Raw genomic sequence first — 14,017 nt, forward strand, 5'->3', positions numbered from 1 at the left:
CGTGTGACGTGACACGACACTACAGCGCGACACGCACGTTCCGCACATCTCGCTCTGGTCCAATGCATATTGCGACGCGTACACACACTATGCACGCGCCGATTGGCGACGCTATGCACTGACAGAACTAAAGCTCACGCACCCTATTATCTTTCTCAAACGATTTTACAGAAACTATTCCCTAAAAATATTTAATTTTTGCCTTACTTTTAGCGTTATGTGTGAGCTTCGTGGCGAAGTGCCCATCATCTCGCTAACAGTTATGCTTATTGTGATATACACATTTTAGTAAGGCACTACGCAAAACTCAAAAAGTTTGCAATGAGAAATAGGAGTCGCTATGATTTTGTGTTTGTGCGCACTACGTCATATGTTGCTGCGTATGAAATTCAGATAACATATTGAATTTTTTATTAGAGTTGGGAGAAGGTCTCCATCTGTTGCCCATCTCGAGAAAATGGACCCTATGTAGCGGATTCTCTACCGATCTCACGCCCACGGGAATGAAATATTCTTACATCCCTCGTATCTCATAAACTGCTCGAGACATCGAAACACGATTTTGACGAATGACAGCACACAAGGAGGAGGGTGCTTTGCCTGCTCGTAAACACACTGAACTTTCTTATCTATGACGATATATTAGTAGTCACACTTCCCTTTTTATTTTTATTTTTATTTTTTTTTTTTTTTCATTACAGTGACTGTATTTTTTAAGAGTTATCGACAACTACTGAGACAAGAGTTTCCTAGTATGAAAAAAATATGAAATTTCTTCTCTTATGATACCAGAAACCGTCACAATGAGGTTTTTCGTAAGCTGTTGAGCTCTGTGGTCGCCAATTACTTGTTTAATGAGACATTCTTTTTCAGAATTCTGTCACAATAGCTGCTTCAAAACTGAGTTTCTGCAAATTACATTGTGTTTTGGCAAAGTAAGTACTCTCAAACCTGTCAACAAGACGAATGTGGTCGTTACTCGAAAATGGTGATGCTCCTTCGAATGAGAAATGGTTAACAATTCGCACAAAAATAAATCGTCACTTTTGTTTGAATTTTGGCTGAGCCTCATAACCCATCGTATTTTGAACACCGAGCGACTGGAATAGAAACTCACCACACTCGTTTGAGCAGTATCAAAGTAATGACGGGCCTACCCTTCAGGCGGAATGTCACCCACTTCCCTGATGCTGGTTACTAACCTACGCCTAGCCAATCTGACAAGGCGTGCATCGCGAATAAAATAGTTATTAATAAAAGCAAACAACTGATATGTGGCACAACACAATAGTTAGTGTATCGTCAGCAGCTGAGTATAACACGCGCGACAGGAATGCCGAAGCTAGCCAAGCGAGATTTGTGAGAGGAAGAGTTCACGTTGTTCGAAAATCATTGTCATGTATGTAGATCTGCCTTTGACAACAATACATTTCAACAAAATAAATACATCAAATCACCACACTCTTTCAGGATACTCATTCTTTTGGAATAATACCGACCACTCCTTACTTCGTGTAGCTTGTTGTGTAATTAGTTTTTTATTGCTGACAGCGTGCATGCAGCCACTGAAATACTTTCTCTCGTCACGACGAGCCGATTAAGACATTTTTATTCATGAGGGCTTCTCGATTGTTTCTGGCTTGCAGTGGGAATGAGATGTCGACATTATGTAGTATAATGTCTCTTATTAGACCCATATCCACATAATGATAGTATATGTACTTTATATCTCGGACGCTTTTTTCCAGGAGCACAAAGGCGTCAGACCTGTGGAAACTACGCCTTTCCGACTTTTTGTAACACATCGTAGGGATACGTCAGCTTAAAAGGCATCAAGTAGATAACCTTATTTTATTTCACTGCCTTGATTCTAAATCACATGATTTTATAATATTCCTCACTTTCTTGTTCACTACCCTGACGACGAATCGTCTCTCCCTTCTTACGATCTGAAAACATTGTGGAGACAGAAGATATAATTCCGGTGGCTAATGGCTCACCGGTTATTGAACTCTGCATTGTTTTTGACAAAGAATAAACCAAAAAATATACTGATGTATGAAACTGAAAACTATTATGAACTAACGAAACGGTATGGAGCGCTTAAACGGCGAAAAATGAAACACGAATCGTTGACAATAAAACTCATTATACCGTAAAGCTCATTTTTGGGATGGGCAATACTTCCGTTGCCACAGGGGTGAAAGCTATATGGGCGAAGAGGCAACAAGCCACATAGTTCCATTCCAGACCACTAGAGGCGCTAGGGGTCAAACGAAGCTGGAATTGACCAATGAGAGCTGTCTAAACTCCAATGGTTTTGAAATATTCTATCGTCTTGCTCTGCAGTGAAGTCTGTGGTCCTCGTTTACAGTCGTCTTTGTATTTGTTTCATATTTATGTACTAATCATATTCATTATAAACAGATTTTTTTACTTTAAATTCATAAAGCTCACTGTGGAATTTAAGAAATTTCGTGCTGAAAAATGTCCACAATTAATTGTAAGGTAAGACATTTAATTTTTCATTAAAAAATCTCGTAGCTTATAAATGAAATGTATTCTCTTCTATCGTGAATTAAGCAGTGTGGTTTCCGTTTGTTTATTTAAATATCTGTAGTAGTTTTATTTAATGAAGATGTTTATGTTTTTTTTTTAGAATATTCAACACAACAGATTGACGTTGAAATACTCCTGCAAGTTCCGTGGTTGTTCATCTGGCTATTACGTGGGTTCAACGGAGAAAATCTGCAACAAGCATTTCTACAGGTTTCCAAAACAACCTCAAGAGTTACTTCTAAAGTGGAAGAGTGTTTGTAAACTGTAACGACATGTGAACTGTGTTTCTTATTTTGTTTGTGAAGATCATTTTTTTGAAGAAGATTTTATGAATAAAAGAATAGGCTACACAGGGTTAGTTTCCAAAACATGTGACAGGTGTTCCTTGTGAAATTGCCAAAATCGGTTGTGAATCAGGTGACACTGTTGTTAATAATGAATTTGGCTTACCAAGCACTAGCGGTGCTATGGCAATTGTTCATTTTACAGCTGCTAATGCCATAAGTGAAACTGGTGTTAATGAACTACAAATCCGTAGTTGTGCTATGGCAAGTAGTTCATATGTAGGTGTTTGTACCGGAGAAGTGGATCAGGTGAAACTGGTGTTAACAGTGAATTAGACTTACCAAGCACTAGTGGTACCATCGAAAATCTTTATTATACAGGTGGCAATACCAGAGGTGAAACTGGTGTTAGAGAATTACCTAGCACTAGTTGTGCTGAGCAGAGTAAGTCATTGAGTGATGAACCTCTTAAATTTTTTGTCTCCTGTCAAAATGAATCTTCATATAGTGAGCAAACTTTCTTATCTGAAACATTTTGTAATGAGGAAAGTGGGGTTTTAGATACAGGGGTTTCAAAAGCAGACTTAACTCCAACAAAATCAAAAATGTACAAGATTCATAGGAATACTCTAACAAGGCTATCAAAACTGGAAGCAAAGCTACATCACGAAAAATCAGAACTGAAAACACTTAAAGATTTATATGAAAGCAATACATTCTCTTTCATAGAATCTAATTTAAACTCTGTTGCCAAAGATTTCATAAACAGCCAATTATGAAATGCTCATCGATCAACAAAAGCAAAGGGATGGACATCCAAGGACCAAGTATTTGCTTTATCCTTATACAAACGAAGTCCCCACATATGCAAATATTTGTGAGTTCATTTTTATCTTCCTTATGTGAGATATCTGAAAAGTCTGTTGTTTTCTATAGCTTTTGAACCAGGATAGAATACTTCGGTCTTGAATGTAATGGAAGCAGAAGTTGAAGAAATGAACAACAATGACAAATATTGTACTTTGTTTTTTGATGAAATGTCTTTAGAGAGAGGGTTGTATTATAATGCAAGCAAACAAGAAATTTCAGGGTTTCAGGATTTAGGGCATTTAGGGAGGTCAAATGTTCATGCAAATCATGCATTAGTTCTCATGGTTAGAGGCATACATAAAAGCTGGAAGCAGGTTGTTGCTTATTATTTCACTCACAACTCAGTTTCAAGTATCACTTTAAAAAGTCTTATTACCCATGTCATAAGGCAATTTCAAGAAATAGGGCTAAAGGTAGTTTGTACAGTTTGTGACGAGGGTCCAACCTAACAGAGAGCACTAAAGGAACTCTGCTGAGAGAAATCTACTGAGTCCAGTCCATTTCATTTTGTAGTCAGAGATGAACCTATTGCAGACATTTATGATGTCCCACATTTATTAAAAAATGCTAGGAATGCTGTGCTACGAAATTAAATACAGTCTGGGTTTAAAAAAGACGCCAGTTTTGAATATATTCACATGGTTTTTCTTCTGAATCCGCAGTAGATGTTTAAGACATTTCCAAAACTACATAGGAATCATTTTGAATTAAAGGATTCTTTTATTAAAATGGAAGTCAAGGTAGCTGCAACCCAGCTTAGTCATACAGTTGCTGCAGTTATTGAAACTTACGTGGCATTTAATATCTTACCAGCTGAGGCAATATATACTGCAGAATTTGTTGAAAAGATGGTTTGTTTATTTGATTCACTGAACAGTCCCTATTGTTATCCACAAGATGGCAAGTCTTATAAGTGTGCCCTCTCTGCGGAGTCCCCACATATTGAAATATGGTACAGTCTGTTAAAGAAAATGGAAAATTGGAAAGTGTTGGAGCTAGGCACAGGGAGAGATAAGACTAATACGTTCAGTTTCATAAGTGGGTGGCAAACTACAATAAGAACACTGATGTTCATTTGGAATGTATTTTCAAAAATGGCTTTAATTTTTTAAGCATGAGGGCTTTCAATCAAGACCCAGTGGAGAATGTATTTTGTCGTGTGAGTCAGCATGGTGTTGCAAACACCAACCCTACTTGCTTTCAGTTCAAATCAGCATTGAAAACAGTTATAGTAAATAACATGTCCTTACCTACAAAGTCACTAGGTAATTGTGAGGATCATAGATGCAATTTAAGGCAATTTTTGGGAGCTAGTGATGACAACTTTCTTGACTCCACAACAGACCATTCCATTATAGATCAAAGTGCTTTATATTGTGCCCTTGCTGATAATGAAGCTGGTGCTGGTAGTGGTGTAGCTGATGTAAGAAATAACAGACAAGCACTAGCATATGTAGCTGATTACTCTCTACGAAAGATTGGTGTAACACCTGAAACCAACTGTAATGACTGTAAAACCACTCTGTTCTCACCTACACCCACAGAGCATCATTTATTTACAAGTTTCAAAGAATATGATGATTTAAACCCACAATTATTGTATGCTAGTGACAGCTTAATGACCTTTGTAGCAAATGTTCATAATCAGTTGTATGCATACTTAGATAAATGTGGACACCAGGAACAATTGTTGAATACATTCTATTCACTGTTTAAGTTTCCAGAGGAAACAACATTTTGCTAGGCCCATTTTTCTGCACAGTATATTTTAAGACAAGAGAGATTGGAAACACACCATCATTAATAAAAGACTTGATATTGTTAAAGACAAATTCAGTAAACGACTTAAACCTTTATAACAGTTTAAAGAAAATTTTTCTTGTGTCTTGAGAAATAAAAAGTAAGTTTTGTTTTCATTTCACTGTTTTATTTCACTGTTTTTATCCACCTTTCCTGCTTTTGGTACTTGGTACTGATGTTTCCTTTCTCATGTTAAAGCATTTACAGTAGTAAGATGTAGGAGCCTCTTTTAAGAAATTAATGGTCAGCAGTGCAAGTTTGCTGGGCAGTTACTCAGTCCTGCAACATATTTGTAACAAATTTTAGAATTCTTCATAAATTACTAATGTGATAAATATTTCTTAATTGAGCCTCTTTAACTGCTGCTTATTCTCGTAATAATAGGATTTTTTCCTCCATTGATCCAGCAGCTTGTCTGACGTAAAAATTTGGACATCATTCAGGAATATTTGTAGTCTAGTTTAGCTGCTACAACGTCAATTTTCTTTTTCTTCAATTATTTACTCTACGAGCTTGTTTCGACTTACTCTCAGTCTCCAGTGTTGCATTTGGTTCTTAAGAGCCATAAAACATGCTGGAGCTTTTACATGTTGATAGATAACAATATAAGCATGTCAATTTAAAAGTCTATTTTTGACGTTTGCGCGTAACAATCGCTGCTCCTATCATGTTTTCTTGTCTGTCGGACGCAAACGTCAAAAATAGACTGAAAATATTACTGAATAAGTTTCTCTCTGCTGTACTGCAGTGTGCTACAGCTATGTTTCTATTATTTTATTATGATGCCAGCCAAAATAATTACATAGCACACCCAGAAAAATATGGTAATAGAGTTAAAAAAAAAAGAAAAACCTACAACTTAAGTAACTAGGGAGAGGGGGGATACAACCCGCAATGTTTCCATATTTTAGTTCATCTCCATACCACTTGAGGCGCTGCTGTCGGTCTGTGTTTCCCACTTTTAACACGCGACTTGCGTTTCTCTTTTTTCTAGTTCTGTGCCGTTGCCCATATGCGTTCTGCGGAAGTGAGCATATGGCAGGACTGCCCACCCGCTCCCCGCCACACCATTCCCACGGTGCTCGCCTGACGAGCGACACGAGAAACCACAAGGCCGCGCGGCCTGGCGCAGGCGTGTTTCGCGCCTCGCGTCGCAATTTGCACGGTCCCATTTAATCTGTGAAGTTACAAAAACGCACTGCGCCGCGCTGCATCACATGCGCTATACGCGTCTCAATTTGCGCCTAGTCTTAAAGGGTTAACACAATTTCAGAAGCTGTAGGTGCGAAAGGGATACAAACGGGAAAGTACACTTACTTAAATCGTCGGTTTTAGTAAAGAAGTAGTTGGCAGGACTGCATTAGAATAATACGGGAGGGAAGAGTATTCTAATGATAATGTTCGTGCCCAACTACAACACAATATTCAGTATGAGGGCACGGAAATGGCCGTTATTCGCCTCGTCCCGTTTTCAGTCAGGAAATGTTACAGCGGACACCTTGCCTTGTGCCTTGTGCATTTATAGGATACGGAGAAAAAAGTCTGTCGTTTGTCTGGGGATAAACTTGTGTTTAGCAAAATCATACAAACAAAAATATTTGGGCAGACTCTAAGGGAAATGGTAGCCTGTTAGCACCTGCGGGTAGGCTCTACATCTGTGTGGTGTATATTGGTGTATTGGGTGTGGGTGCAGTGACGAATATTCTGTTACAGCTGCTTATACAACCTCTTCTGTAGTTAGGGAATATTCTCGATCCTATTAAGGCAAGGCGTCGGAACCATTATCCTGGAGGCGGCTAGCAAGCCCTAACACGCTGTCGCGTAAGGAGTCTCTCGTAAATAAATCGCGTTCCTAAGTAATCATGTTTGAGAAGTTACCAAAATTAATTCTATAGGTTTCTTAACAACTTTCGCACTGGAAGTTTCTACAAGGTCAAACAGAACGCAAATTCATCAGAGAAGACTATTTTCGTTACACAGGCGAAACCATTTCACTTTAAAATATGGTGCACCTTTTAAACTTTGAGAATGTCCCTACATTTTTCGAGTACAAATAAGTGTTTCTGTTTTTTTTCTCAGATTGAAGTAAAAAAACACACTGCTTTAAAATCTCGTGGCAAGTTCGTTTTCACTTTTTTTCGTAACCAATAGTAAGAATTTTCTTACGGAAAGGACACCATCATATTTCTGATTAAATATAAAGATGTCTGATACTTTTTGGAAGTTTTTGCTAATGTTTGATATTATCACCAACTGGTAATATTGTAAGTGGTAAAGAGGAGCTGCCTACTTTCATGACGTCTACTATAGCATTTCTGAGCCAATTGCAGTGAATGATCCTCTGTGACACTCCCAGGCTGAAAGCAAAAAAAAAATTCTGCAGAGCTCGGATTCTGCAGTGCAGGCCTGGGTGGTGCAGGCTGGCTAAGTCAGATGGGGCCCACGCCAAGGCTGAGTTCTTCCTGCCGCTGCAGCGTGGCAGGAGGGCAACGGGGAGGGAGAGGGTGCGAGCCGTGCACTCGTGTGCATTCCAGTGGCTAGCGAGCGACTGCGACCACTCAGAAGTGATTGCGACGAGAATGGTTTCGTTGCGATAAAATCTTGCAACACTTACGGCGCTGATAAGTTGTGTAACTTAGCTTCCTCGCTGTAAAACATCACCTTTAGCTCAAAAGATGGATTACTGGAGGAAACTTACGAGAAATTGAAAGGATCATTTACAGTTTTCTTCAACATAACGTCAAACTGAAGTACCGATAGTGTTTATTAAATTTATTATAAGGGATTAGGATCAAACAAAATTCTTCCTCCTTCTGCTTCTCGAGACGTCGAGATTGGATAGTCTGTAACGATACTTTAAAACGGCCAAATAATATAGCAGTCCTCTTAGATTGTTCGCAGATGATGCCGTTATTTACCGTCTTGTAAAGTCATCACATGATCAAAACCAACTCCAAAATGATTTGGACAAGATATCTGTATTGTGCAGAAAGTGGCAATTGACTCCAAATGATGAAAAGTGTGAAGTTATCCATATGAGCTTTAAAAAGAAATCCGCTAAATTTCACTTGCATGATAAATCACACAAATCTAAAGGCTCTAAGCTCAACTAAATACTTGGGAATTACAATTGCGAATAACTTGAGTTGGAACGATCACATAGATAATGTTGTGGGTAAAGCAAACCAAAGACTGCGATTTATTGGTAGAACACTTAGAAGGTGCAACGGGCCTACCGAAGAGGCTGCGCACACCATACCTGTCCACCCCCTTCTGGAGTATTACTGTGCAGTATGGGATCCGGATCAGACGGGACTCACGGAGAAAACCGAAAAAGTTCAGAGAACTGTAGCACTTTTGGTATTATCACGAAATAGGGGAGAGGATGCAACGGACGTAATGCGTATTAGGTTCAAATGGCTCTGAGCACTATGGGACTCAACTTCTGTGGTCATCAGTCCCCTAGAACTTAGAACTTAAACCTAACTAACCTAAGGACATCACACCCATTCATGCCCGAGGCAGGATTCGAACCTGCGACCGTAGCAGTCGCACGGTTCCGGACTGCGGGCCTAGAACCGCGAGACCACCGCGGCCGGCGTGAATTAGGGTGGCACTCGATAAATCAGAGGCGTTTTTACTTGAGGCAGAGTGGTTTCATGAAATTTCAAGCGCCAACTTTTTCCTCCGAATGCGAAAATATTCTGTTGCCTCCCATTTACATAGCGAGAAATGATCATGACAAAAAAAGAGAAATCAGAGTTCGCACAGAAAGATTTAAGTGCTCGTTTTTCCCGTGCGCTGTTGGAGAGTGGAACCGTAGAGTAATAGCTTGAAGGTGATTCGATGAACCCTGTGCCACGCACTTAAATGTGAATTGTAGAGTAATCATGTAGATGTAAATGTAAATCCGCAGAAAATAAGTGTTTCGAGCAGTTACTTGCATTTTTAATCAGATCACAAGCACGACTGTTTTCTGGCCGATTGAATACCTACAGTCTTGTTTCCATCTCTGACGATACTGTCATATTTCGAAGAACAGTATTGCTAAAAAGTCCACCAGAATCAGTGAAATATCAGCTATATAGAACTAGACGCTGGTATTAATGACAAAATAAATTTAGATTTTGGTCTGCGCAGAAACGTTAGAGTGCTTCTCTTTGCCCACACATACTATTCGCAAAATGTTTAGTGGGCTGCCTATGAGTCATTCGCGAATACTCTAAGGTCGACTTGCATAGAAGACGCGCTGCCCACAAACCGACTAGAACGTATCCCAAAAACCTACTATGGCCGTCTACGTCCCATGCTGCGACATTTACAGGCCGATTACAGTATGCGAGGCCTTCAGACTACAATCAATCTCCGACCAGATTCCGTGGACACGTCTGTAATCACATGTTTCTAGCCTTTGGCATACAGCATATTTCAATCATATGTAAGCTACCCATGTTTAGCAATTATCCACATCTAAGATCCATACTTGAGGATATAAGCCGATGTGATTTCTTCTGGGCAACTGCTATTATTCCACAGAAGACAGTTTACTGCAAGAGTGATACATGTGTCATTAGATTGAACGTTGCTTTCTATTATGACCACTCTGCAAATGACTGGCGCACTGTCATATAATCTTCTCCACATCATTACGATATATTATTGAAAGTGGCTCATGGAACACGTGTAATTCTTGTCGAGACAGCCACGAAAGAAATTAGAGTGTTTTGCCGTTCGCTGTCCACCAGTAATTCAGGCGACGTTCAGAGCCAAGCTAAAGGCGCCCAGTGCAGTGTGTGGTGTGAGGGACGGGCACACGGAGTACCTCCTATGTGGATTTCCGCGAAGATGACGGGACAGTGACGAGTTGCGATTTTGCTTGCTGGTCAGCGGTGCGCCACGCCAGCCCTGTATATTACAAACCATTACGTATCAGAAAATAAGCTATTTCGGACTGTCTTCCGTTGCAGCTAGAATAAGTTTGTTGTTGTTGTTGTTGTGGTCTTCAGTCCTGAGACTAGTTTGATGCAGCTCTCCATGCTTCTCATCCTGTGCCAGTTTCTTCTTCATCTCCCAGAACCTACTGCAACCTACATCTTTCCGAATCTGCTTAGTGTATTCGCTCTTGGTCTCCCTCTACGATTTTTACCCTCTACGCTGCCCTCCGATACTAAATTGGTGATCCCTTGATGCCCTACAACATGTCCTACCAACCGATCCCTTCTTCTAGTCAAGTTGTGCCACAAACTCCCCTTCACCCAAATTCTATTCAATATCTCCTCATTAGTTATGTGATCTACCCATCTAATCTTCAGCATTTTTCTGCAGCACCACAGTCCAAAAGCTTCTATTCTCTTATTGTCCAAACTATTCATCGTTCATACTTCCATGCATGGGGCTCGAAGGAATTTTGCTTCCGAGTTCAAGCTGAAGAAAACCGATCCAAGTGCGCTAACAATCTAAAATTTGATTCGCAACTTTGAGAGAACGGGTGGTATTTGTAATGACAGTGTTGGCAATCGTTGTCCAAAACTGGTGAAAGTTCCTGAAAACATCGAGAAGACACGCGCTGTTCCAAACGAACCCCAGGAAACCGATCAGACGAGCTACACAGCAGGTGGGAATCAGCCGGAAGATACTGCCACAAATTGTTGTTGAAGACCTGCATCTCTTCCCATATAAAAGTTAGCCATTAATCTCCAGGGCCATGGAACAGCGGTTGTGTTTCTCCAACACTGTTGTCGACAGAATTGATGAACAAGACTTTGATGTCAATATTGTTTTGTTTTGCAAAGGAGCCCACTTTCATTTGGATGGATTCGTCAATAAGCAAAACTGGCACATTTGCGGCACTGAGAGTCCGCATTTCGCGATCGAGAAGTCCCTACAGCCTCAGTGGGTGATCGTGTGGTGGGATATGTCGCCACGGAATAATCGGTGCGATATTCCTTGATGTCTCGGTGACTACCGAACGGTACGTGAAGATTTCGGAAGATGATTTCATCCCCATTATCCAAAGTGACCCTGATCTGGCAAAGACGTGGTTCATGCAAGACGGATCTCGACTCCATCAAAGTAGGAGAATGTTTGATATTCTCGAGAAGCTCTTTGGGGACAGCGTTATGGTTCTGGGAAACCCAGAGGTCACTGGTATGAGCCTCGATTGCCGCCACACTTATCGGATCTGAATACATGCGACTCCTTTTTGTGGGTCTACATTAAAAATGGTTCAAATGGCTGTGAGCACTATGGGACTTAACATCTGTAGTCATCAGTCCCCTAGAATTTAGAACTACTTAAACCTAACTAACCTAAGGACATCACACACATCCATGCCCGAGGCAGGAGTCGAACCTGTGACAGTTGCGGTCGCGCGGTTCCAGAGTGAAGCTCCTAGAACCGCTCGGCCACAGCGGCAGGCTCTATATTATAGACATGGTGTACAGCAATAACACCAAATCCAGTGCTGAGCTCGAAACAGCCATTCAGGAAGTCATCGACACCGTTGATGCTCCGACACTTTGGCGGACCGTGAAGAATTTCGCTATTCGTTTGCATCACTTCATCGCAAATGATATCAGGCATATCGATCATGTCATAACATAAATCCGAATACCCGTAGTGAAGTTTACTTGTTGGATAAAGAGTGTGCACGCTGTAGTTCGAAACTAATTTACGGTTATTTTCATGTACTTTAGTAATTGTCATCCTGAATCTGAGGAAGGCCGGAGTGGCAGAGCGGTTCTAGGCGCAACAGTCTGGAACCGCGCGACCGTTATGGTCGCAGGTTCGAATCCTGCCTCGGGCATGGATGTGTGTGATGTCCTTAGGTTAGTTAGGTTTAAGTAGTTCTAAGTTCTAGGGGACTGATGACCTCAGATGTCAAGTCCCATAGTGCTCAGAGCCATTTGAACTTGTAACTGAGATAACGAATTTTGTTCTGTATCTAACAGTCGTGAAACAAAATATTTCAGGGACTGTCATGATGCAAAAAACATAGCACATGATCATTATATCAAACAGTACTTTCTGTCAATTTGGATGTAATTGAACTGCGTCGGAAATTAGAATAATGTAACCTTTATGGTGAATGTCATTGAGATATTAATTTTAGACGCTCTTACATTTTAAGAAGCTTTTAGTATCGGTCTGCCCTGTCGGTATCAGTAGAACGTTGTTCGTGCCCGGAGGCATAGCCTCGCATATAAGCGCGGGATGCTGGCGACGTTTCAGAATGTGGTCCACCGTCTCCTCCCTTCCACCTACAAGCACCCCGCCGGCAGCGATGGAAATTTCTGCGTTCCAGGGCGGCGTCTGAAATTGCGACGAATGTGCGCGGCAGGAATGTGGCTGCAAGTACAGTGACGTGGTCTACAAAGGATGGTACGTGCTGTTGCAGAAAAGTTTCCGTGAATATCGTTACGTCTCCCTTGCACTGATACATCTGAAATACCGACGATCAAATTGTGCATGCAACTACTGAAGTGTATATTTCCATATTTCCGTAATGATAAACGTTTCATTTTATTCACTTGAAACATAACCAACGGTACAATTTGCTCGTCTATTTTCTCATTACATTTATTGATTTGCTTATGATGCCCCTCCCTTTCCCTTCCTCAATAGTCGCATGCTCTCTTCACCAGCTGCCTGATCTCTTTCTCCCTCTCTTATTTTTTTTTAAGTATATAAAACATAGCGCGTACAGCGTGCAGTGGGTTCGTTCACCGTGCCTTAATTGAGGTCCTCTACAGAAATACTCAAGCATATTATGATGACTGACAGTACGCTAACGAAAGCCCCAAAAATGGGTAAACCTTTGCTAGTTTTTTTTTAAAAAAACGCTAACAGCCAACCACAGCAGTTTAAATGAATGTGGGAATTTTGACAAGTCTGTGCGCAGCTTAGAAGAGTGGCGATCTACCACCATTGAATGTTGACTGTTTTATTTACTCCTCGTTGACTGTTCCGCAGCCTCTGCTTTTTTTCAGTACGTAGCTACTTGCGCAACAAAACATCTGCTACTGCGAGGGGCGAGAGCAGTTCAAACACGACATTCCCTGTATCATCTGACGCCAGTGCTATTCGTTCACAAAGAAAGTCCTCGCAAGGATAAAGAATAAATAGTGAGTGAGACCTCATTTGGAAAGCAGAACGTCCACAATACAGAAACTGTCACACGTTCTGCCAGCAGCTAAAATATTACTTAGAGCCCTTTTTAAGATATGGGCCTGTCGCATAAAACCTTGTAGTATATTTGAAATCTCAGTGCATTAGAAATAGTTAGACTCGACCCAACACTGCTAAACATTTTCTGTGGAGCTTCCCAGTGGGTAGTCTGTCAAAAACTGAACGCAGATCAAGCGTGAAAAAAAGAAGAAGGTGTACTGAAGTGTGAAATAAAAGTAAAATAAAGACAGTGATCGGTCAGAGCGTAGAAGTGCAATATCGAGAGAAGCTGATCAGCAGCGACTTTGTGCTATTATGGTCACATGTGCTATTTATTT

This window comes from Schistocerca gregaria, chromosome 2 (assembly GCF_023897955.1).
Source record: "Schistocerca gregaria isolate iqSchGreg1 chromosome 2, iqSchGreg1.2, whole genome shotgun sequence".
Taxonomy (NCBI): Eukaryota; Metazoa; Arthropoda; class Insecta; order Orthoptera; family Acrididae; genus Schistocerca; species Schistocerca gregaria.